Source organism: Canis lupus, chromosome 24, assembly GCF_003254725.2.
Source record: "Canis lupus dingo isolate Sandy chromosome 24, ASM325472v2, whole genome shotgun sequence".
Lineage (NCBI taxonomy): Eukaryota > Metazoa > Chordata > Mammalia > Carnivora > Canidae > Canis > Canis lupus.
Window position 1 is genome coordinate 34,107,613 of NC_064266.1, and position 24,176 is coordinate 34,131,788.

The 24,176-nt window shown below is 48.4% G+C and overlaps 1 protein-coding gene across 2 annotated transcripts in view; it reads left to right on the forward strand.

The window, feature by feature from the left end:
• The first annotated feature begins 1,166 nt into the window (after nt 1-1,166).
• EYA2 (EYA transcriptional coactivator and phosphatase 2) overlaps nt 1,167-24,176 on the forward strand; it is a 262,669-nt gene continuing 239,659 nt past the window's right edge. For both annotated transcript variants that reach the window (XM_049100621.1, XM_025470310.3), the window contains exon 1: nt 1,167-1,301. The gene's annotated coding sequence lies outside the window, so the exon portion shown is untranslated. The remainder of the gene's footprint in view (nt 1,302-24,176) is intronic.

The window sequence follows — 24,176 nt, forward strand, 5'->3', positions numbered from 1 at the left end:
GAATGGCAGTGGTTGGTATTGATTTTGGACTGCAGCATCCACAATGAAGTGGTCGTCAGGGAGAAAAAAAAAAAAAAAAGAACAAAACTGCCTCAACTCTGTTCCAGTTTATCGTGGGGAGGATTGAAAGAAGTGACCAGAAGAGGATGAAGGGAGGTCCCTCAGTTTGAGGGTGTGTGGGGTGGGGCATGTGCCACTGATTTTAGGTAAGCCAGTTTCGTTCTTGGGACCTCAGTTTCCCTATCTGTAAAGTGGGTGAAACGTAGGTGGATGATCCCTGAACTCTCCTCCCTCAGATATTACCAGCAGTGGCCTTTCTTATAATTCAGCTGTCACCTCCTCCGAGAAGTCCTTCCAGATTCTTCCAAGATTACCGGCCCTGCGCCCCCGGCACATAATTTTCCCCCTCGATGATAATTCTAACTTTCTGAAATTACCTTGCGTTTCCACTTGTTTGTTTATGGTCTCCCTCCCCATGTGCAGGTAGTTCCCGAGCCCAGACAACGACTCTGTGGCTTGTTCGAGTCGAATCTCCCAGGGACTGTACCCGACACAGTAGATGCTCCGTGCGGGCTGGCTGGATGGGTGGGTGAATGGGTGGATGGATGGATGGGTGAGTGGGTGGGTGGGTGGCTGGCTGGCTGGCTGGCTGGGTGGCTGGGTGGGTGGGTGGATGGATGGATGGGTGGGTGGATGGATGAATGACTGAGTGGGTGGATGGGTGGGTGGGTGGGTGGATGGATGGATGAGTGGATGGGTGCGTGGATGGGTGGGTGGGTGGGTGGATGGATGGATGAGTGGATGGGTGCGTGGATGCCGGTGTAATTGTCGAGGTGCTTTTCTCAGGGGCCGCGCCCGGGTTGCGGAGGGAGGAGGTGGGGGTGCGGGAGGGTGGGGAGGAGGCTGCGCCCTCGCGCCCCCGGACGGGCGGCAGGAGCGGGCGCGCTGGGCTGGGCTGCAGGCGCGGAGAGCAGCGCGGCGGCGGCGGCAGGGCCGGGTCCCCGCGCCACGCGCGTCCAGCCGGAGGGGGGGAGGCGTGTGCGCCCGCGGAGCCCAGCGCCGCGCCTCGGCGCCCCCACGCGCCCACGCAGCGGCGCGGGGACCGGGCGGGGGCAGAGGGAGGGCCCGGCCCGGGGAGGGGAAGGGGCCGGTCCTCCCCGCGCAGGCAGCGGCCGCCGCAGCCCAGGAGGCGGAGGCGGAGGCAGCGGCGCGGCGGCAGAGCAGCTCGGTGCCCGCGCAGTCAGCCCGGCCGCGTCGGACCCGCGCCCGCCCGCGCCGGGGCGCCCTCTCCACCGCGCGCGGTGAGTACCTCCCGCCGGGCTCCCCGCCTGCGCCGGCCCACGCGGACCCCTGGGCTGGCGCCTCCGCAGCTGTCGGGGCGCTCGGGGAGGGGCGGGGGCGCACGGGCACCGCGGGCGCGTGCCGTCCCGGCAAAGCCGGGCTCCGGGCCTCAGTTTCCTCGGGCGCTCGGAGTGGGGGGCGGGGGGGGGCAGCGACTCAAGTTTGCACTCGGGCGCGCGGGACAAGTGCATGCGCGCGGGTCGGTGTAGACGCGGTGGGTTGCTTTTGGCTCCTTTCCGGACCCGGGTGGTCGGCGACCAGGGGTGTCCCCCGCTTTCCCCTCCCTGCCCCGGCACCCCCCGGGTCCGAACCGAGGAGGCGCCGGGAGCCCCCCGCACGCCCACGGGCGCCGTCCGTGGAGCCCCCGGGACGGGGCGGGAAGGGCTCGCCCACCCTGCGCGGGGCCGGCTCGGGGTGGGGGGTGGGGGGCTTTGCACCGGGGCGGACGTCCCGGCGCTGGCTGAAGCCTGAGTTTTTGCAACCTGGGGGAAAAAAAAAAAAAAAAAAAACTTTGCTTCCGAAGACCGTGGAGACGGAGCCTCGGGTTTTGCTGTAATGGGAGAAAGTGGAGAGAGGACTTGCCTGCTGGCCGTGCAGGCTGGAGCTTCAGCGGCCGTGCTGGCCTCAGCCCCGCAGATTTATTTCCTGCCCCCAAATAGAGTCCGGCCGCGCCGGGGATCCTCGGAGAGCCTGGCCCTGAAAGGACTCGCATCGCGCGGTCCTCGGAGCGCATTTCTCAGGGGCTGGAGGCGAAGCGCTCCGGCCGGGAACCCCGCTGCTCCCGAGCGCGCCCGGCGTGCACGCTGCGGGCTGAGTGCTTTTTTTTTTTTTTTTTTTGCAAAGCGAGCCTGAGCTGCATCTTTATGGATCCCGCTTCCTTCCGTCCCCCCTTGCTCCCCGAAACGCTACGTGATCTTTAATGACTTTTCTTTTAGATATTTGTAACGTGGAGGGATAAATCAGCTCCCGGTGGGGAGGGTACCTTTTCGTGACCAGGTACAGCGAAGCGAGTGAACCTCGGGGGCCGGTTGTTGAGCGAGGGCAGAGCCGGGAGGCAGGATGATTTACAAACACCGAGTAAGGATTTGAGTGCTGAATTATGTTTGAGTTACGGAGCTCCCTTCCAAAGGAAATTATAACCGGCGGATGATTGCTGTATTTCAAAACCAAATCTTGAGCCCTTTCATGAGCCCTTTCTTGCCCCAGTGCCATTTCTACTCCCAGAGTAGGACGGCTGAACCAGTAGCCACATTTCCAGCCTCTGGGCCTTGTGGGGCGCTGGGGGTGGGGGGAGGCAGGGCAGGGAGACCTCCTTTTAAAAATAATCTTGGTGAAAAATCTTCCAGGCAGCTCTACCCAAGAAAGGTTCGCCTTTTCCACTCTTTCTCTCCCCGTCTTTGAACCCCTTAAACATTATACTTCCTTGCCTTTAGACATCCTGAGACTAACATAATAAAAGATGTATGTCATAAACGGTGATGGTTTGAATCTTGCTTTTGACTAAACATAAAGTCGTGTTTGTAAGGGGGAAAAAAAAATCTCCTTGTCCTTGGAGGAAACTCTACTGTTTGGCACTTTGGACCAATGCGACTAGATCCGAAAGGGCCTCAACTTTGTAAAAGCCGATCGTGGGTCCTACACGTCCTTGGTAGTCTGGCCGTTCTTCTCTTGTGATGTTTAGCTTCGCAGTATTATTAACTGTTTTATCTTAAAGGAATTGGCATTTTTCCTCTGCCTTGGAAACAGCTCACCTCGCGTACTGGCTGTGTGCGTAAGAGAATACTCTATGAACGGATCAGTCTCTTTCCTAATGTTAAATGGCTACAGGAAATAAAATAAAATAAAAAGATGTTATTCCGATTCTTTGGGATTTTTTAAAAACCAGATGCTTTCATCACTTAAGTTCTAAAGTCTTCTTTTCATGCCTTTTGTGTTGTATTAAACACATCATAAAGAGCTATGATTTGTTGACTTGTTATAGGATTACCATTTGGCAAAAACACCCAAGACATGCTGTTTCAAATATGTGGTCTTACTTCTGCTTTAAATTGCACGTACAAGATTGCAAGCCTCGTTCCAGACGGATAAATTGATAAAATGCTAGCTGCTGTTGGAATAAGGAAGGAGTCCTCAGAAAAAAAACAAACAAAAAACAAAACAAAAAAAAACAACTCTCTATGGTGGAGCTAAGTACATTTTGAATTGGGTGAAGCCAGATAAGGAGGACCCCGGCAGTTTGTGAAAAGGTATATACGGTCCAAGAGCGTCCACTTTAAGACGTTTTGCGTTCCCCCATGACAAGATGACTCCCTTCCCACAAAGAAGAAACATTTCCTTATTTTTTCAGTTGCTTTTCCAAAGATAACTTGTGTTCGGGCGCGGGAGACCAGAGTTATGCAGAAATCCAACCGTAACCGGCTCCGAACGAGGACCCGTTCTCGCTTCTTCCACCAGATGTTTTTTAGGTGTCCTCAGCTGGAATGCCCAGTTTGAAACTAATTAGGCCAGCAATAAACTCCTTGTATAATAAAATCGCAGGCCGTTATGGTGCATAAGCGGGGTTCCCAGCAGCTCATGACAGATGCCTCTCTCTCGGAGAGAGAGAGAGAGAGAGAGAGAGAGAAAGAGAGAGAGAGCCCATAGCTGTCAGCAGAAAATGAAGGGAGTGGAAATATCTTGTTCAGACCTTTGCCGGTCCCTAAATATCCACGCACACCTCCAACAGCATGTTCCCTTCTATAAGGCATGGGTGGATGTTGTCTCCAGGTAGGGTTTTGTCTTTGCTGGGCAGGCCTCCTTACTATAAAAATGCTTTTGCAAGAAGTTAACAGCACAAGTATGAGGCAGTGGCCACAGGTCTGAGGTGTGTGTGTGTGTGGGGGGAGTGTACGTGTGTGTACGCGTGTGCATGTGTGCAGGCTGGGGGAGAAGGCTTTCTCTCATGTGGCAGGGTAAAAACTCATCTGCTTCTCACCTAGGCACAGATAAAGTGCTAGGCTGTCTGGCCTCCTAGGCACTGCTTGGGGGACAGGAGAACCTCAATCCCCAAAAGATTTTTTATTGAGGGGGGAATCTGCCCACCAATGTGTTCTCTGTATCTGTGGGGCTTATGGGGGTGAGGTGGCTGGTTATTCAGTTACCTCCAAAGGCTGAACCTTCTGACTCTTGCCAAGACTGGGTTTTGTTGGTGGAAGGAATTTTTTTTTCTAGCTAGCTGCTCTCAAAAAGGAGTTGGTGGACTCTGCTCAAAAAGGAATCTCTACAGAGAATTAACCCCAGAGTTGAGAAAACACAGCCTGTTGACAGAAGACACACACACACACACTCATGCACACTTCCCACGGCGCCCCTCTCGCTCCCCACCTTCCTCTCTCACCCCCACCCTCCAAATCCTAACAGCTTCCTGAATGGCCCATTCCCTACATCCCCTATTGTTGGTGGCAGTTTGGACAGCCCCAAATGTACACAACCCAAAGACGATTCTAGTAGGGAAACGATTAGCAGAGAATTTGCTTGAGACAATGCTTCATTTGCGCTATTTGAAGATCTTAACTGGCCTAATGGTGTTTGACTAACTAACACCTCTTCTAATCCGAGGATAAACACCCTCCGTCAGGTGGCAAATACTTGAAGTGACTGGCTCAGACCCACTTGTCTCTGTAAATGAGTCGGAGGGGGCCGGAACTTGTTCTTCATGGCATGTGATTTAAAATCGATTTCAGGGTACGAAGTACCTTCCAGGTATATTCAGGGGATAGAGAACCAAAGAAGCCACAAGCTTTTCAATTTAGTTTTGCTGCTTTTTCTTCTTCTTCTTTTTTTTTCCCTCACTCTTCTCCTGCTGGTGTCTTTGCCCTTTCTCTGCATTTGCAAATTCCATCCTTGTGTTTAGTAGTAATGAGATGGAAATGCCTGCTACGTATTGAACACTTGTGTGCCAGCCCTAAATTCTATTATTAGTAGTGGTATTAGTATTAGTAGCATTAATTATTATTATCATAGCTCAACTTTGTTAACCAGAGAACTGAGTCTCAAATCAGATGACTCACGAGAGGCTGCAGAGCCAGGGAAAGCAGAACCGAGGCCTTCAGACCTCTGCGGACGGTGCCTTACCCATGTGCTATGAAAACCTTGGCCCAGAGAACATTCCTGCTCCCCTTTCCCTTGGAAAGAGATGCCAAATTAGGCTGGTCCGAAATGCACGGAACTCAGTTATTTTCTGAATTTTCCCTGATGTTTTTCTTGTTGTTATTGTTGTTTTAAACAGAAGAAAAATCGTATCAATTATGGAGAAAACACAAATATGAGCCTTCCTGAGTCATGATATTCAGCACGTTGTATACGGTTCCGTAAAGGAAAATGTTTATTTACAAGGCCTAATTCAATTTGTTCTTTGATACTATAATGCTACACATTTCAGTTCCTAAAAAGAGTCAGTAAGTTTACGGGCAGTGGCAAGGCCCTAAAATGTTCTGGTAGACGGTCCGAATCGAGTTTACCGGAAGGTGCTGGATCACTATAGTGGGTTGTTGTTTGGGGGTCAGATTATAAACATTTGGAGAGCGAAAAATAATTTGGAACAGGTGGTCCCAAGAGTCAGGTAACTGGAATGATTTATCTCTGCCACTTTGAAGGTTAATGAGGACGTCAGTTGCCTGAATCTGGGACCGGCAGGCAGAGTGTCAGGGGGGAGGCTGAGAGGGCCCCCACTCTGGGACAGAGCCTGGCAGGATGGATGAGAGGGGCTCTGCACACAATCCGGGGTCCCTAGAAAGCGGGGCCTCCTTGCTGTTGTCATTGCCCTTTGAGGATCCTGGTTTAGGGCAAAGATGTGCCTGCTAGTGCTTTTTTTTTGTAGCGTCTGCCTCCGCGTTGCGACGTATCCAGAAATTGAAAACAGGAACTCAGATGAGTAGATAGGCGAGGGAGACAGGTTTACATCTGACCAGTTTTGAGACTGTGCACATGGTCCACTTTCTTTGCCATGAGATGGCTAATTTAGGCAGATTCCGAGATGAACAGAGTGTTTAAAAGAAGGTAGGACTTTTTTGTCGTTTTGCATCAAGAGCGTTGGATCAGTAACATGTGCTGATTTTCCTTGGCACTGGATTTTTCCCCCACTCTTTTCCCTTGTGAGTATCTAGTAGAGTTAGATTTTTAAAATCTGCACGTTCCCAGACGTCACGGATCTGTCCCTACCTACTCAGAGTCATTCCGAAGAGAATTGGCGACTCCCTGTGAATGTAACGAGAGGAGTAGAGATAAAAATCGACATTTCCCCCCCCCCCCCAAAGAATGAGGAACTGGAGGGCCTGACTACTGTATGAATATAGCAACTCACTTGTGTCTCGCCTCAGCTGACTCTGTCAGTTCCCCTTTCTTTTCTATTCATCTCCCAAGAATGGCCTTTCATAACTGAAACGTACAGCGTATTAGCCAAAAGACATTTTAATTTCGTAAAGAAAAATCATGCCAGAGACAGCCGGGTCTGTTTCAACCATTATTGTTCTGTAGCGTGCATACTTGGGGTTTCATGGTAAGATGTGGCTTTGCCAAGAAAGAAAATCACAGCAAGAAACTATGCTGAAAACATATACACTTCTGTTTAAGAAATGGGAAAAACACGGAAAAATCCACGGTAATTGCTTTAGCGTGAGTTTTAAATGTCATTGTTTGACTTATGTCAAAAAGTCCCTCTTAGCTAATTCTCACATAGGCTGTGACCAAATAGCTCACCTTAAAAAATGACAATGGCCAGTCTTCACTTTGATGCTCTTTGAGGCTTTAAGATAGCTTTAGTCCTAGGGGAAACATGCCAAATTTTTAGATTGTACGGGCCATTTTTTTTTTTTTTAGGTTACTTAGATATCGATTTTATTTTCTTGACCCAAAATAAGAAAACATGGGGAATTCTCAAAAGCTTTTTACAGGCTGCTATTATGACAAGAGAAGCCAAACCAACATGTATTAGGTCATGAGCTTAAAGTGCATAAATAAGCCCTATGAAGGTCACCAAAACAGAGCGAAAACCACCAGTTCTCCTTACCTCGGCCAACTCTACATTCCTGCTGGTAGATGTGTTTGGTTGAAGTGGACACAGAAATGGGGGCTGCAGAGCCCACGGCTGAAAGATCTCAATTTGATTAGGGCTCTGAGGATGAATGAAGACGCTCTTGGGGTCAAGTGAGGTGTGGAGGCTGGAATTCCCATCCCCCTCGGAACCCTCCCCTCTCCCAGCCCCGCAGAAAAAGCAGGTTCCAGGGCTGCCCCTTACTCGGAGGCAGAAGTCTCATTCCTGGTGTTTGGATCTGCTGCAGCCGGAGCAGCAGAGGTCGAAATGTCTTTTGTTTCCTTCTGGTCAATTCCTTCACCTCCCATCCCCTTCCTATAGTCACTTCGAGGTTAAGGTATTAGTTGTCTCCAAAGCAATTTCTTTCTTGTTCCTACAAACACAGATGTGTTTTTTAGCATGTGGGGTGCGCCGTGTGAGTACACACCTTTAGGTCTTTGTTGATGGGCAGCTCCCTGAAAGGCACTGAGACAGAGGGGGTCTAGTGTATCCCCGAGTTTGGTACCAGCCTCAGTGCTGATAGAAACCCCATGTAGGGAGGAAGCCTCCTTTCAGAAGAGATAGGAAGGGGGCTCCTGGGTGCATCAGTGGGTTCAGCGTCTCCCTTCATCTTTGGCCAGGATCTTGGAGTCCTGGGATCAGGCCCTGCGTCAGGCTTCCTGCTCAGCAGAGAGGGAGAAGCAGACTCATCTGTGCGCTCTCTCTCTCTCTCAAAAAATAAATAAATAAATAAACAAAATCTAAAAAGAAAAAAAGAGAGACAGACAGAAAGGATGTCAATGCAAAGAGAGTGTTTTCTTTTGTGGGTATGTATCATTTGTAGGTATAGGGACTTCTGTTTCAGGGTTTTCTAGAAACATTTGTCTCTCCAGCAAAGGTATGTATGTCCTTCTCAGTTGGGAAGGTGGTGGATAGGGAAGGAGCACAGGAATCAGATTCCTGTACCTCTGGCCTTTTGTGTGACTGGTACAGTAGAGGGAAGTGGTGACTCGCGGCTGGGATGGTGTCATGTGGCATGACAAGTTGTGACTTGCCGCTTGTGTTGTAAACAGAGTCTTGGCCCCATCCGGCTGTGGAGAAGAATGGAGCCGAGGAGATTATTCACTTCTGGTCTGCCACGGGCCAGAGCTCTCTGGTGCTGTCCGCTTGCTACAGAGACCATGCTCCCTGGAGACGTTAATGTTGGGATGGGCAGAGAAGGAGGGGGACGTGCAGAGAAGGAGGGGAGAAAGAATGTCTTAAACTCAGCAAATGTCTGCAAGGCTCCAAATGTCTTCTGCGTTGCTTTGGCGCCCACAAGAAAGGCAGAGTGATAAAAGGACATAGAAGCAGGCTTTGGGGGGAGGGGGAAGAGAAATTGGAGGGCACACTAGTGGTTTGATCTAGAAGGGAGAATTTTCTGACACTTTGGGATCCCTGGAATGCCTTGCTGGGGTGTCTTTAGGAACCTGATTTTAGAAATGTCTTTTCCTGCATCTTGTCTGTCCTTTCTTTATTCATTTTTAGCAAATTAGTTCTTGTTTGTTTGTTTGTTTGTTTGTTTGTTTGTTTTTAAGAAAACATAAGACTTTTGGGGTCATAACAAGTGGCCCATTTTTATTGAACACTTACTATGTGCTAGGCACCACGCTAAGCAAACACATTTCCATCTCCAAACAGCCTTAGATGGAGTGTGCTATTGTTTTGCATATTTTAAAGATGCAAAAATTGAATCTCAGGGAGGTGAAGTAACTTGCCCAGGGCTACATGGCTCATGTTGGAGCCAGGATTGACCCAGTTTCGATTCTTAACCACTCGGATATCCAGGCCCCCCTGGTGTAATAAAAACTACCTTTCCTCTACAAGTCTGGCCCGGAGAGCCAGATTTCAAAGTTAATCTCCACTTGTTTTGCTTGGGGGATTTTAGCTGATGGTCACATAAAAAGTTGGATCCAGAAATAAGAGACATCTGCTGATTCTCAGAGAATCTGGAGCCTGTCCTTGTTTGTAGAAATCAAAGAAAGTTTAGTGTTGGAATCTATTGAAATGGTGGCCACATCTCTGCAGGTAGCGGGCCTAAGGAATTGCCTATGGCTGCTTCTGGGCTAAAGTAGCAGAGTTGAGTAGTTACTGTAAGACCGCATGGCCCTTTATAGAATAAGTTTCCTGACCCTTGAGCTATTGCAATATGACAAGACAAATTTTGTTGACAAGGAAAGACATGCTCTTGGGACAGGACATGGCATAGACCATCTCCCTGATTTGTGATTTATTGAGTGCCTCCTATGTGCCTGATACATTGCATGGTGCTGGGGGAAAGTTACAAATGCATTCATTTTTTCATGCATTTATTCGGCAGTATTTACTGAGCAGTGTTTTAGGCGCTGGGCTGATTACTGGAGATCCAGAGGCAAAAAGGACCCGATCTGGCACCTCTGATAGCAGGATCCCAATGCGTCTCCACCAATATGGGACTGCCTCTTCTTCACCTTTGAGGATCTAGAGGGCAGTGATATGACTTCTTGAGCTTCCCGCTATTCAAGCAGCAGGTTGGAGAAAAAGACCCAACTTTGTAGACTCTTACTTCAAAGCAGGCCTGCCTAATTCAACAAGCAGTATACTGGCTTTTGTGCCTAGAACTATGTTGGGGAGTGTGACCTTCCTTCTGCTTTGGTCAAGAGGTGGTGGGGAACAAGTGGTGGTGGTGTGGGGAGGTAGGAATCAGGCTTCCTGAATTTAAGCCTTGACTCTGACGTATAGCCTACAGATTAAGAGCATGAACCCAGGAGCCGGGCTGTTTGGATTCAAATCCCTGCTCTGCATAAACCAACTATTTAACTTTGGGCAAGTTACCAAATTTCCCTGTGCCTCGGTTTCTTCATCTGTAAAACAGAGTGGATAACTGTGTGCCTTCCCCCAAAGAGTTGTGGAGATGGAGTGACTACATATAAAGTGTTTGCAATAGTGCACGGCAAACAGTATGAATTAGAGTTGGTGGCTATGTTATTTATTACTATTATCATTATTATTATTTATAAGCTGCACAAAACTGGGTTTCAGTTTCCTCTCTAGAAAATGGAGATGCTATAATAACAACACTTATAAATGCTCCAAAGGGCCATTGTGAGAATTTAAATGAGACAGGACGTATAAAACACTTTGCTTTGCTGCAGTGCCTGCCTATATGGAATACCCAATAGGGTAGCTCTTAGGCTCAAGCCAGCTCTTTTTGCCCTTGAGATTATAGGGAGTCACAGATTGGGTTGTCGATGTCCCTTTAAGTTATTGGTGAATTGGGTCCTTTTTCAATATCAAGAAACTGTAGGGCAGTGGTTAAGAGCACAGATCCTAAGTTCTGACAAACCTGAACCCACCCACCCCCAACTCACTAACTGTGCCATCTCAGGTGGGGGCTGACTCTCTCGGCTTCCCAGACCATGGAGGCAGTGGTCTCTGTTCCCTGGGTGGTGGTGAAGGCTAAAAGAGGTGGCACCCATAAAGCTCGGAGCAGGGTGTTTGGCACATAGTAAGCACTCAATAAATGGTAGCTTGTGTTATTATCACTCCTACCTCTTTGCTGCACCTTCACCCCCAGGAAAGCACTGAACATTAGTAAATTTTAATTTGAAAATAAAAGAACACATTTTAAAACTGCCAAACAGATTTAAAATAATATTCATTAAACAAAATTAAAATATTCTATTAAAGCCAGACTTTGGGCTCAGACCAAATTTTTATAACCCAAGCTTAAAGGCCAAGGAGTCCCCCAATCACAATGGGGACATTGTGATTGAACTTGAGACTTCAACGCTGCTATTGAGCAGTCTTTGAAATGCACGTTTCCCCGTTAAAATAAAAGGGAAGTCATGGGAAGAAAAAAAATGAGGTTCTTGCTCACCCCAACAAACCTTAATGAATCGAAAAAGAAAAACAAAAGATTTCTCATTTTTTTCTTCTGCTACTTTATCCTGCCAAAGACGTGTGGCCCCCTCCTAACCCCACCTTTGCATGGTACCCGCTCAGAATGTTCCAGATCTGATATGCTTGACGAGCTGAGGTCGTCTAAATGCTGCTCTTCACCAGACTGTATGGACGGTGGTGTGTTGCCGACAGCTGGGGCTCGGAAGCCCTGCTGCCAGGGTTCACATCTGAGCTATGCCTCCGCTTCCCTGTTTGCTGAACGGAGATAAAATAGCTCCTACGTCGGGGCGTGGTGAGTGCTTGGAAGACTCAGGTACCCCTGTTGATGTTTAGCCTTTGTGCTATTATCTGGTCAATGAAACTGCCCCAGACTTTTGTGACTTTGAGGAATTCGCGCGTACAGGTATGCCTGCCTTCATCTGAGAGTTGCAAGTGAAAACGCTCTCAGTGTGCAGGGAGGGGAATGGGAAGGGAAGAAGTGGCTTTAAAAGTCTCCTGCGGGAATTTTGATGTGTCAGACACTTTCACAAAGCTTGTTTAGTCCTCTCAAAACAAAATCCCATGACGTACAAAGGTCCATTTAGCAAGTAGGGAAACTGAGCCTTGCACTGCTCCAGTGGCTGCTCAGCGAGATTCCATCCCAAAGCGCAGACCGGTTCCACCCCGTGCCCTGCAGCCCTGCTGGCGCGAGCGCACAGACGATCCAGACACTTCTCCCTGACTGACCTGTGATTTGTGTCCTCTTTCTACATTTCAGTGACATCCTTCACCCTCACCAAGCCTGCATCTGTGTGGCCTTTTATCCGCCTTGCCATTGAGAATGGATGGATTTTTTCTTGAACAACAAATAAAAAAGGCAGTGGCAGAGGGCTGTGATGTTCTTCGCTAGGGGACATTTTTTGAGAACCCCTGCAGTTTCTGCCAACCGGGGTGGGGGGCATCACCTCGTCCGCAGACCAAACCAGGCCCTTGGCTCTGATGTGGGGCCAAGAGTCAGGTTATCAGAGGGTGGGAGGCTGCAGAAGAGGGTGTGGGATGGACTTCCCACCCTGCCACCCACCTGCTGTGTGACGTAGGGCAGGCATCTCAAGTCCTCTGAGCCTCAGTCTCTTCACTTGATCTTGGGGCACGTGCTGTCCACATCGGGTTTGTTAGACAGCTTCGGTCAGCGATGGGTGGGACACATTCTGTAGTTCTGAGAGCAGCGCTCTTAGATATTATGGATTTGCACCCCCCCCAAAGTATTCTAAAAAGAAGCAAAAGTGAAGGTGGCTCGCCCCTGGGAATATTCTTGTCTGTTCTTCAGTAGCTACTTGGGATTTTGCACATTTGGGAAGAATCTATAATCCTCCAAAGGGCAGGCTTCCTTGTAATGGGGTGTTGTGTACCCTTTCCACGTGAACTTAAAACGTGCACAAGCGTTGTTCTTTCTTTGGAGTTCTGTCTGTATTAAGTATGCTTTTGGGAAAGATGTAACGAGCATCTTAAAACGAATGGTTTTTGCAACTTTTTACTGCTTAAGATAAAAATGGTTTAAGAATGATCAAGTCCATCAGGTAATTAGTAGCGTACATGGCACAAAAAGCAGGCCGACTTCATGAGTGAAACTTAAGAAACACCAGCCTGGAGGTGTGACGTGCCCCAAGTCACAGAACCTTCCACTAGTTGGAATTACAGTTCTGCACTCCATTCTCAGGGGGAATAAGATGAAACTAATGAGATCTCTCCAGGATGCCATTAAAGTCGTCTCAGGGCACCTTAGTGTCTGGGCACATTTAGTCTTGTGTCGCAGATCTTCAAAAGAAGAATGACTTGCCTTTGAATGAATATGACGTTAATAAAAATGACATCAGAATGCTTACTCCATGCTGGGATCTGTTCCGAACGAGTATAGGCAGCAACTCATGTATGCCTTACAATAATTCTATGAGGGAAGGGCCATAATTATTTCCACTTTAGAGGAGGAAAGTAAGGCACAAAGAGGTTAAGTGACTGGTTTAAGGTCACACAGCGTGTAAGAAACAGAGCCCGGAGTATGGTTCTAGAGGTTGTCTTTATAACTCCCGCACCCCCTGCCTCTTTAACTGCCTTTGACCTTCACTTAACTGGACAATTAATTAATTCCAGACCGGCATGAGAGGGAAGGAAGCAAAGAGCGTGTTAGCCTTAGCTATATTTTTTTCCTTTTTTTCAGGGCTTTTGTGTGTGTGTGTGTGTGTGTGTGTGTGTGTGTGTGTGTGTGTGGTGTATTCTATGGCTTTAGGTGCAGCATAATGCACCTGAGCTCGACCGTCAAGATTCAAATCCAGAGTCTACTACTCACTAGCCTCGTGACCTTGGCTTTATAATAACCCCTCCTGGTCTGTTTTCCTCATTTGATTTTTTTGTTTTTTTGTTTTGTTTTGTTTTCCTCATTTGTGAAGCGAGTCCACATCCTAAGAGTGAGCAGCTCTGACCTGCAGACAAGAGCACCTGATGCACAGCCCGTGATGGTTAGATGCTCTCTATTACCTGTTGAGGAGCAAGTCCCCATAGAAATCGTGTCTCCCTGTGGGGCACAAGCACTGTGGTGTGGTCTGGAATGGGAGCCAAGGGGGAGATGCCTGGGACGTGAGGCTTAGGTTGGAAAGTGGACCAGGTTTGACCAGAGGACTTAGGATGGAGCCGGAGACACTGGCTTTCCTCATCCCTGCGTGAGAAGCTGCCAGGACAAGTCCCCCGTGGGCAGCCTGGCAGTCGGAGCCGTCAGGGTTAAAATCTGCACGGATGAGAAACTGCCCATAGCTGAGCAGAGACCCCCATCCCTGCAAACTCCAGCACCAACATAAGCCCTAACTTCAGGACTCGTTTTTCTTCTGGCCCCCTTTCTTCTCCAGTGGACCAGGCCTTTTTCTCTAGAAGCATCTGCCTTGGTCTTCAGTGACCAAGTGTGCAGACTTTCTGGGTTTGGCTCCTTTTGCTTTCCTCGTCCACCCTATTCACCCTCCACCCCCGCCTCCCTTTACTCTTGAATATGGAAAACTTCCTCCCTCCCTCCCTCCCTTCCTTCCTTCCTTCCTTCCTTCCTTCCTTCCTTCCTTCCTTCCTTCCTTCCTTCCTTCCTTCCAAAATATGTAGGGAGCACCAGCTGTGTACCAGGAACTACTCTGGACATGAGGAATACAGTAGAAAACGAAAACAATCAAAGTCTGCTCCCTCACGGAGCTGTGATTAAGTGGAGAAAGACCAAAAATAAACACCCAAATACTTTAAGTACACAGAATGTCAGATGGTGGTAAGTCTGTGAGGAAAAATCAAGAGAAGGTGGATAGAAGGTGCCCCCTGGGGTGGGGAGACCTCACTAAGCAGACAGCCTCTGGAGGAGAGAGAGAGCCCTGCTGTCTGTGGAAGAACATTCTAGAGAGAAGAAACGGCAAGCACAAAGCCTTGAGAAGGGAGCTGGGCGGGTGAGGGAGGGGTGGGGGCAGATGAGGTCACGGTGGAGGGACCCCATCGGGTGGGGCCTGGCTCAGAATCCAGCAGCCATTCTGTGTCAGTCAGGCTAGCCCAAAATAAAAATTAGTATCATTTTGAATGATTTTTAAAAAAGAAATACTCAGGACCCAGGGGCTCCTGAGTGGTCAGTCGGTGAAGCGCCTGCCTTCAGCCAGGTCATGACCCCAGAGTCCTGGGATTGAGCCCACACTGGGCTCTCTGCTCAGCGGGGAATCTGCTTCTCCCTCTCCCTCTGCTCCCCCCACCCATCACCACCGCTCATGCTCTCTCTCATGCTCTGTCTCTTTCTCAAATAAATAAATAAAATCTTTAAAAATAAAAATACACAAGACCTAAGTCTGAAACCACTAATTGCAAACTCCAAGTATCCACACAGGTAACAAAGTTAATGAAATGGGCAGAGTCATTAGCTGGGAGGAATGTGGGCTCTCTATTGCCAGATATTCTGATCTTTCAACTGAAAATGAAATCTGGATTTTAGGAGAAATGCCCCGAGTTTTAAGACACCATGAGGAACCACCAGAATGCACATACAGGCTGCCAGTCTGTGACTCCTGTCCCCAAGCACCGCCGTTGACCTTGGGAATCTCCTTTTAGTGAAAAAGCGTGAAGGCTTTATCTTGCTGTCTCTTTTCTCTTCACCAATCCCTGACCAGAAGGATGCCAAGAGATGCTAAAAATTGTTTCCAGGAAAATGTAGGACCAGAATCTCATGGGAACAGGGGCTGAGACTTCTTCCAAGGAGCAATCAGCTTGCTTCATTTTTATGTCTTTCTCAGGACGTTTTCCTGATCATCCCTCATCGTGGGTAATGACAACGTGGTCCAAATCTGTCCTCCTTCGGGTTTTCATTAGTTTCCTGATGATTATTATTTTGTCATCTGGGGTTGATTTAGGAGTGGTGAAATGTTTGCAGGTTTCATAATGGTTGTCAGCCACTGTTTAGAATGGCAAAGAACTTCTTGTGTTGCTCACATTGCAGGGACGGGGGTGGTAGTTTCCAATGGCTACAGACATGAAAGAGGAAAAAAGGGGGGAGCCCTGAAGGAAGCCACATCAGGAGATTGGAAGTTGAGTCAGTAGGTTGGGGCAGTGGGGGTGCAAGAGTGGGAAGAGCTCTCAGTGCTTTAAAGACCTGATGTGGGGAAGCCTGGGTGGCTCAGTGGTTGAGAATCTGCCTTAGGCCTAGGGCGTGATCCTGGGGTTCTGGGATCGAGTCCCGCATCAGGGTCCCCACGGGGAGCCTGCTTCTCCCTCTATGTCTCTGCTTCTCTCTGTGTGTCATTCATGAATAAATAAATTAAAAAAAAAAAATAAAGACCTGACATGCCCAATACTGAATTCATAGTCTCCCGTCTCCACCCCAAAGCTGGAGTTAAAGAGAAACCCGGCCAAGGGACCACATAGTTGTTGAGATTGTTCTGGATGTAAGTAACAAAATTTGGGGGTTGACTAAAGTTAAAAAAAAAAAAAGTATTGACTTCAGGAAATGAAAAGTTCTGGGGAGTTCTAGTTTCAGGTAAGGCTGGATCAAGAACCCAAATGTAGGGGATGTGCCCATCCCTTACTGGATATCCCTGTTTGGGACGATTCTGTACTCTGCTGTGCACCACCTCGGGATGTAGGAATGGGGTGTGAGAAAGACAGGCTCCTAAACTGAAGTCAGCAACATTTGCTGGAAGTGGAGAGTGGACTGGTTCCTTGCAGACCCATAGCTGCATCACGATGCACTTCTACATATGCCCCGTCCACTCTGTCTGTGGGACTGCAGTGCCATTTGTGAAATTTTTCATGTTTCCAGGCACCGTGCTACATACACCCTTTATGTGTATCATCTCTTCTCTTCAACCCTTCTGCAAGGTTGCTACTTTTAAGACACGCTACAGTTCTGCCTCCCATATGCTCTTTCCCACAGGCCTGGAGGATTATCTTTTTTTTCAAGTAAGGGTGTTCAAGGGAGGGTCATCCTTTTTCGTAGCCTCTCGTACAAAATTAGCACTGAATATCTGGGAGGCTCCCGCCAAGCATGGGAGGTGCACCAGACTTGAGAGGAAGGATTAGAACAGAGTCAGTGTCACTTGGAGTGGAAGGAGTGGTCCCGACTGTACTTATGCTTACATTCTTGGGCCTCTGGCCATCCTTTTCTCCTCTGACCTTTGCCTTCCGTCATGGCACCCACTGGATTTCTTCATGTTCCCTCTGGTGGCACTGCGGTAATGTCCGATGCAGCACGGAGACTGCAAGCCGGCAGCCAAGATGCGTTTTGTTTGGTCTGCAGAATATTTAAAACAGAAAATAGAGCCAACATTTGAAAAGCTGGACATTTCACACAAGAAGGCAGATTTCTGGCTTCCATTAAAAAATCAGAAGATCTGTCAACGCTGTGCCCACATTCCCACATGACTTCAATTGACTGGAGTGGGGAAACCTCTTTTAGGTGGATGGGTCATAGCTCACCACAGTCCCCACCCTGCCCTATTGTCTCCCCAACCCTGGGGCTCGGGGTGAGTTGCCGTTGACCTTTGGGATGATGCTGTTGGCTGCCCTACAGTCAATTGAAGAAAGAAAGGAAATCTCTCCTGTATTAAGGTCTCCATCAAAAGTCTAAAAGTGAAACATAAACCAAGTCGGTCACTAGTATGAACAAAATTGGAGAAAGCAGTGTGTCTTCGGGTAAGTCAGAGCTTGTTGACCCTGGTGTTATTACCATGTGGGGTTGGACATCTGTCTTGTGCCTTCTGAGCTGGCATTTCACATGTCTGCAAATGGACCACTCCCCGTTCCAGAAGTAAATAGTTCGCCGGGTGCCAGGCACCCATCACCAGTTTGGTACGAAGAGTTACCATAAGCGAGAATTGCTGCTCTTGCTCTCAGTTCTCTCACGGCCGACCTAGGTTTGGCAGTAAAGGTTATGAGCTGGCTGATTTTGGTTTAATCATAGGTAGACTTGCCAACCATTGAGGCCGTTTACGACTGCCTGTCTAAGATGTTATAGAAGGAATTCAGCATTGGATGAGAGGCTGAACCGTCTTAAAGACTCTTTGGAGAATTTCTTAACTTTTAGCTCAGAGAGGCCACGGTGGATGCCACTTTCAATATTCTTGCAAACAGTAGGTTCTCCTGGGGAGCGCGGGCAGCAGTCAAGGCTTGCTGAAGAGTCGGAGATGGGAAAGAGGGACCTTGGATGTCTCCTCCAGCTCCAGTTCTGAGCTGTGGCTCAGAGAGTGCATCGGCCCACACCTGGTCCAGTGTGTTGCCTACTGCATCTTGGTAGCTCATGGAGATGGTCTGCATTGGAACCCCAGGGGCGCCTGAGTGTCCAGAGCGGAAGATCTGTCCCCTGGGCTAGTACTGTGTATGATGCATTTTATTCTGGGCCTTTTGCATGTGCCTCAAATCCCATCAAGTGTCTGAAACACTGTCCCTGCATAGGGTCCCATAATTAGAATACTGGTACCATGTATCCATCCAACACACATCTGTTGAATACCTGCTGTGAGGCAGCCACAGTTCCAGGCCCTTAGCAAGCAACTGAAAGCAAAACTCACCTTGGGTTCTTGCTGTCGTGGAACTTGTATTTTTCAGGGAAAGCAATGGACAGCAAACAAGAACACAAATATAAATATAAATATATATATTTTGCATATGCATATACATTTATGTATATATTATTTGTATGTATATATATATATTTGCATATACATATAGTGTGGCAGAGGATGCTGAGTGCTATGGAGGAAAACAGCAGGGAGGTAAAAAGGGGAGTGGTGTAGTGCAGCAGGGAAGAGTGGTATTTTTCATCTAATCTTGATTTAAAATAGAATGGTCACTGAAGGGAAAGTCACTTGGCTCTCTGGAAATAAAAGGCCCTGATTTGTAGCATTTGCCTCTTCCCATGGGATAAAGACTCCCACTGTGGCCTCTTTCAAGCTACCAGTCGTTTAACCAGCTCACACAGTTCCTGCAAATTTAGCAGCTATTTCTTGTAGGCTGGTGCTGGTCTGCTCCTGCACACCGGGGGCGGGGGCGGGGGGGGGTAGTGGAGAGCCCACCCCGAAGCCCAGAGTGACCTGGTGGGGAGGCTGCTCAGGAGTAGTTAGAAGTCCACTGCGTCAGCAGAAGAGTGAGGGGAGGGGGCCAGGAGACGTGGTATAGGGCATTTCGGAGATATAGGGCCTTTTAGGGCCCGCTTGCCTTTGTGGTCTCGGCTCTGAGTGAGGGTGAGGTGGGAGCTCCCAGAGGGCTCCAAGCAGAGGAGGGATGTAACCTGATGTTTAGCAGCATCCCTCTGGATGCCGTGAGAGCAGGCCACAGAGGCGTTGGGAGACTGTTGAGGCAAGAGGTCCTGGTGACTTGGTCAGGAGACAGGGTCAGGGACAGGGCAGGGGAAGGAGGAGGGCGGCAGGGCTGGTGGGTAGTTGGACTCGGGATGTATTTCGAAGATCAAGCCAATGGGATTTGCTGACAGAATGGATCTGGGAAGGGACAAGAGTCCAGGGTGACTCTGGGGCTTGGGGCCTGAGCATCTGGGAGACGGAAAATGGGTGATTGGGGAAGCAGGTTGGGAGGGAAGGTTGGGAGCACCCTCTGTAAACCTGGCCTTGAGCAGGTGCTTCGATGCACACCATCCCCTTGCATCCTCACGAAGGGGTTCTTTTATTATCCCATCTTAGAGAAGGTGTCCGAAACGGCCCTGCTGGAGCATGGCCAGGCCAGAAGTCCCACTGCTCTGGGTCCCACCATGTTTTCTTGGTGCTCCCATGTCTCCTCTTTGTTTTGAGAAAAGGAGGCAGAGAAACTTTGCAAAAGAACCCTCCCCTCTCCGAGGAGCTGAGTCTCTTTCCCTTGTTCGGAAAGAGCCCTCCAATGGTTTCCCCAGGCACAGGCTGGCTCTGCTCAGTGGATCCATCGCTGGCCTCTTTCCATGACAGATTCATTGGGGTCTCCCCATGAAGATTAATATTTCTTGACAGAACCCAACTTTTAAAAATGTTTTCATTCAATTTATTTAAACCTTAAAAAAACCCCAAAATATATGCATCCCTATGTTCATTGCAGCATGATTTTTAATAGCTAAGATTTCCCAACAACCTGTGTCCCCTGATAGACAAAAGGATAAAGAAACTGTGGGATATATGTTTACAACAGAACATTATTCAGCCATAAAAAAGAATGAAATCTTGCCATGTGTAACATCATGGGGGACATCACAGGTGTTAGGCTGAGTGAAATAAGTCAGATAGAGAAGGACAAATATCATATGAACTCTCTTATCTGTGGAATCTTAAAAAAAAAAACAGTAGTCTGTAGCTTTAGAAGGCTTCGGTTTTGTGCAGACATAGGCTTAAATCCAGATTCCACCACTTAAAAGCTCACCTGCCTAAGCCTCCGTTTCTTCATCTGTGGAATGGGTAGGTTGAGAGTTGCTCTGGGCTTAAATGAGATAATGTGTTTAAGGCACTTAGCATTGTGCCTGGCCCAGAGTCCACATTTAGCAAATGGGTGGGGGGCGGGCAGGTGGATCTCAGGACCATTTGAGAGACGGAATTAGAAAGTTGGGCTTAATTCTAGATGAAGGTTGACTTACCTTCGAAGCTGGGGTGGGCAAATGGGGCTGTGAAGCTCATTGTGCCCAAGAGCTTTGTGGCCTTTTTTTTTTTTTTTTTTTTGCGGGGAGTGGGTCGTGGAGATAGGAGGCCTCTCTCTGTGCTTCCGCTCTGCTCACCAGACGGCCGGTCCTGGGCCACTTGCTCTCTGGGCTCCCAGAGGAGCCGACTTCAGCCCCACAGTCTCTTGCCTTGCGTGGTCATTTGTCGAAAGCAGAACGGCATGTTCTCTCAACAAGCAAATCCCCAGATGTGAGCCCATTCGGGGCTGCCACGTTTTTCCTGATGGAATTCCTGACTTGGTGTGTTGTGTTTTTCTAAAAACACGCCCACTGCCTCCAAAAACCTCAGCCGGGGAAGAGAAACATTTCTCGTTGAATTACTGCTTTTTGAAATGGTGTCAAATTATGCCCCACTTTCATGGCCCAGATACGCCACTCTTTCCACTTACTGCTTTTGCGGACAAGGCTGCTAGATGGCAGAGCGTGGACAGAAAGTAGGCCAGCCCTGGCATGCTACAGATGGGAAAAGCGAGGCTCTGAGAGATCAAGCTGGGGGTGGGGGGTGGGCACGATGTGCTAAGTGGGTCTCAGAGCCTTGGCCAGACCTAGATCTCTGGATTCCTAGCCAGGTTTCTTCCTCCTCCATCAGAGGTCACAAACGGGCAGCCTGTGGCCACCTCTACCCCCCAGATGTGCTTTCTTTGGCCTATGAGTGTTTTGATTTGAATGAGTTGCCAGCGCTTAAAAATTAGGAGAGTCCGCATAACAGCCCAGATTTCTGGCTTCTCTCAGACCATTGGGAGATGTGCATTCCTCCATGGTGACAGTGGAGGGTCTCGATTTGCCACAGCCCCCCCCCCCCCCCCCGCCAGCATCCCTGGACACTGGGGCTGAATATCGCTTGCCATCATGGCACTTTCATGGCGCTTCCGTAGCTGGGTCTCTTTTGGTGGAATTAAGAGGAAAATAAAACATCTCTTGAACTTGTGTCTTTATCAGAAACAAAGAGGGGCTCCCAGGTGGCTCAGTCGGTTAAGCATCTGCCTTCGGCTTGTATCATGGTCTCAGGGTCCTTCTCCTTGCTCAGTGGGGAGTCTGCTTCTTCCTCTCCCTCTGCCCTTTCCCCTGCTCACGATCCCTGGCTCTCTCCCTTTCTCAGCTGTCTCCCTCTCTCAAATACATTTTTTTTTAAAATCTAGGAAGAAGAAGGAAAGGAAAGGAAAGGAAAGGAAAGGAAAGGAAAGGAAAGGAAAGGAAAGGAAAGGAAAGGAAAGGAAGAAAGGGAAAGAAAGGGAAAGAAAGGGAAAGAAAAGAAAGAAAGAAAAAGAAAAAGAAAGAAAGAAAGAAAGAAAGAAAGAAAGAAAGAAAGAAAGAAAGAAAAGAAAGAAAGAAAGAAAGATCATCTGAAGCGGCTACTTATTTAAAAACTAATGGTACAGAGCATTATTTTTTTTTGTAGCAAGGAAGAAAATTTCTATGAATTTAATATGCAGACAGACTACATCAGTGTCGAAAATAGCCAGCCCTCTCTGCTCACTAATAGTGCCTTCCCTTCTCTGCCAGGATTACATTTGTGACCCGTGCATGCCAGGGCTGTACTTCCCACTTATTTTTTTTTAAGGCAAAATTAAATTTCTCTGACCTAAATCTGCCCCACTTCTTTGAAACTTGAAATATGATTAAACCGAGTTAAATTCAAAAAAGTTAAAAGTCTTTAATTGCTCAGGAAAGGGCGTGTGTGTGAGTATATATGTGCCTGTACGTGTGTGTGCATGTGTGTACATGTATGTGATATGCTGATTTATAGGATTTCCCCCGAGTTGGATGAAAGTGGTTTTTTCCCTGGCTCTGGGGCTGGCATTTCTGGACTTCGCTGTAAATTTAAGCTGAGGTGTGAAGCCAACTGGTTTTAACTCTCCTTTAATAGTATATCAGTGAACTGGGCTAAGATTGGATTAAGATTGACTTTCCTTCATTAGGGAATGTACTGGGGTGGGGCAGCGTCCATGGACAGAAGAGTTAGGGATACCAAGTTTTCAAAATGACCATCACTTTCTTTCTAGGACAGTTGACCAAGAGAAGAGGGACTGGCACTTTCGGAATGCCTGCTGTGTGCCAGGCATTCATGTGAAGATTGTCTTTCTGTTTTCCAAAGTGAGCTTTGGAACTTTTTAAGATTTTTTAAAAAGATATTTTATTTATTTGAAAGACAGAGTGCACAAGTGGGGGCGGGGAGAGGCAGAGGGAGAGGGGAAAGCAGACTCCCTGCTGAGCAGGGAGCCCAATGCAGGACTCGATCCCCAGACCTTGAGATCATGACCTGAGCCAAAGCCAGATGCTTAAACCAACTGAACCAAGGCACTCCTGGACCTTTTTTTTTTTTTTTTTTTTTTTTTTAAATATTGATGTGTTAATTTTTGTGTGTGTTAGGACAAGATATAGAAAGATAACCTATAAGGTACCTAACTGAGCAGTATGTGTTGGAATGAGCCTCGATATATCTAAGGGGTTAAAGGAATCCATTTAAAGAAAAATATGTAAATAGTACAGGTGGTTTGTGGATGTGACAAATCATGAATGATTGATTTGATGTAATCGTCACGGCACTTGGGAGTGGTCAGGTGGTCAGTCCACCCCTATGTTTGTAAACCCTCCTAACACCTTTTACTTCCTCAAGGCACTTGAACTTGTCATTAAACACTTCATTGTGTAATGGCTTGCATAATTCTGTCTGGGACCTTTAAGCTGTCTGGGCCTGTGCCTGCCATCTCATTGTTGTGTACCCAGCATCCAGGGAGCGCTGGGCACACAGCTGGTGCTCAAGAAATAACAGTACACGGACTCCGGCACGGCAAGAATTGCCATCCCCATTTTATGGATGAGGAAATTGAGGTGCAGAGGGCCTCAATGGCTCACTTAACATATGGAAACCAGGAGATGGCAGGCAGGATTCGAACTCCTGACTCCCGGGCTGCACGAGGCCTATGAGCTTTTTGTCAAACAGCAGCGGGCAGGACTCCGACCGTGACGCCTGGCCCCTAGCAAAACGAGGGAAATGAGGTGCACGCGGAGAATTTCGTGAAGCCAGACTGGTTCAATGGAAAGGATGGTCTGTTATTTTAATTTTCTTTCCATTGAGGGTGCTGACGTGTTTTCTTTTATGACTGTGAAATTTCTCATGTGTTGTTTTTAAACACTTTACTTGACAAATCGAAATAGCAGCCCGCTTATGGGGGTTCCCCCAGGTTTTTCTTGGTTTTGAGATTTTTCTAGTTTGTAGGATCCCAGAGTCTGAGACTCCTCAAATTCGTCTCCTCCTGAGATGTCAACAGGTCAGTCACGACATCCCTGGCCCCTGACTTCCCTCCGGCCCACTTCCTCCTTTGCCCCTTCTGGGGGGTGAGAGCAGGTGCATCTCCCTGACGCCGGCCCCAGTGACACCAGGACAGACGCAGGGGCAGCAGCTGCCGGACCTGTCCTGAGACCTGTGCACACAGCTGGAGTCCAGGGAGGCACGACCCGCCATCCCTCTGGGAGACACGGGGGCTGCCTGCATGCCTGTGGTTGACTGGCACGTCTTCACGGGCTCTGCTCACCTATTTTGGCTTCAACGCGATGCAGATTTCCTTTTCTAGATCAATCCAGACCCCTCTCGTCAGAAGGTTAATCCTAACTACCTGCCAAGCAAGGTTTGAAACGCTGGGCCCCCTCTGCCCACCCCCGCCCCATCACTTCTTCCCAGCTTGGAAGCTGGCCAGCTCT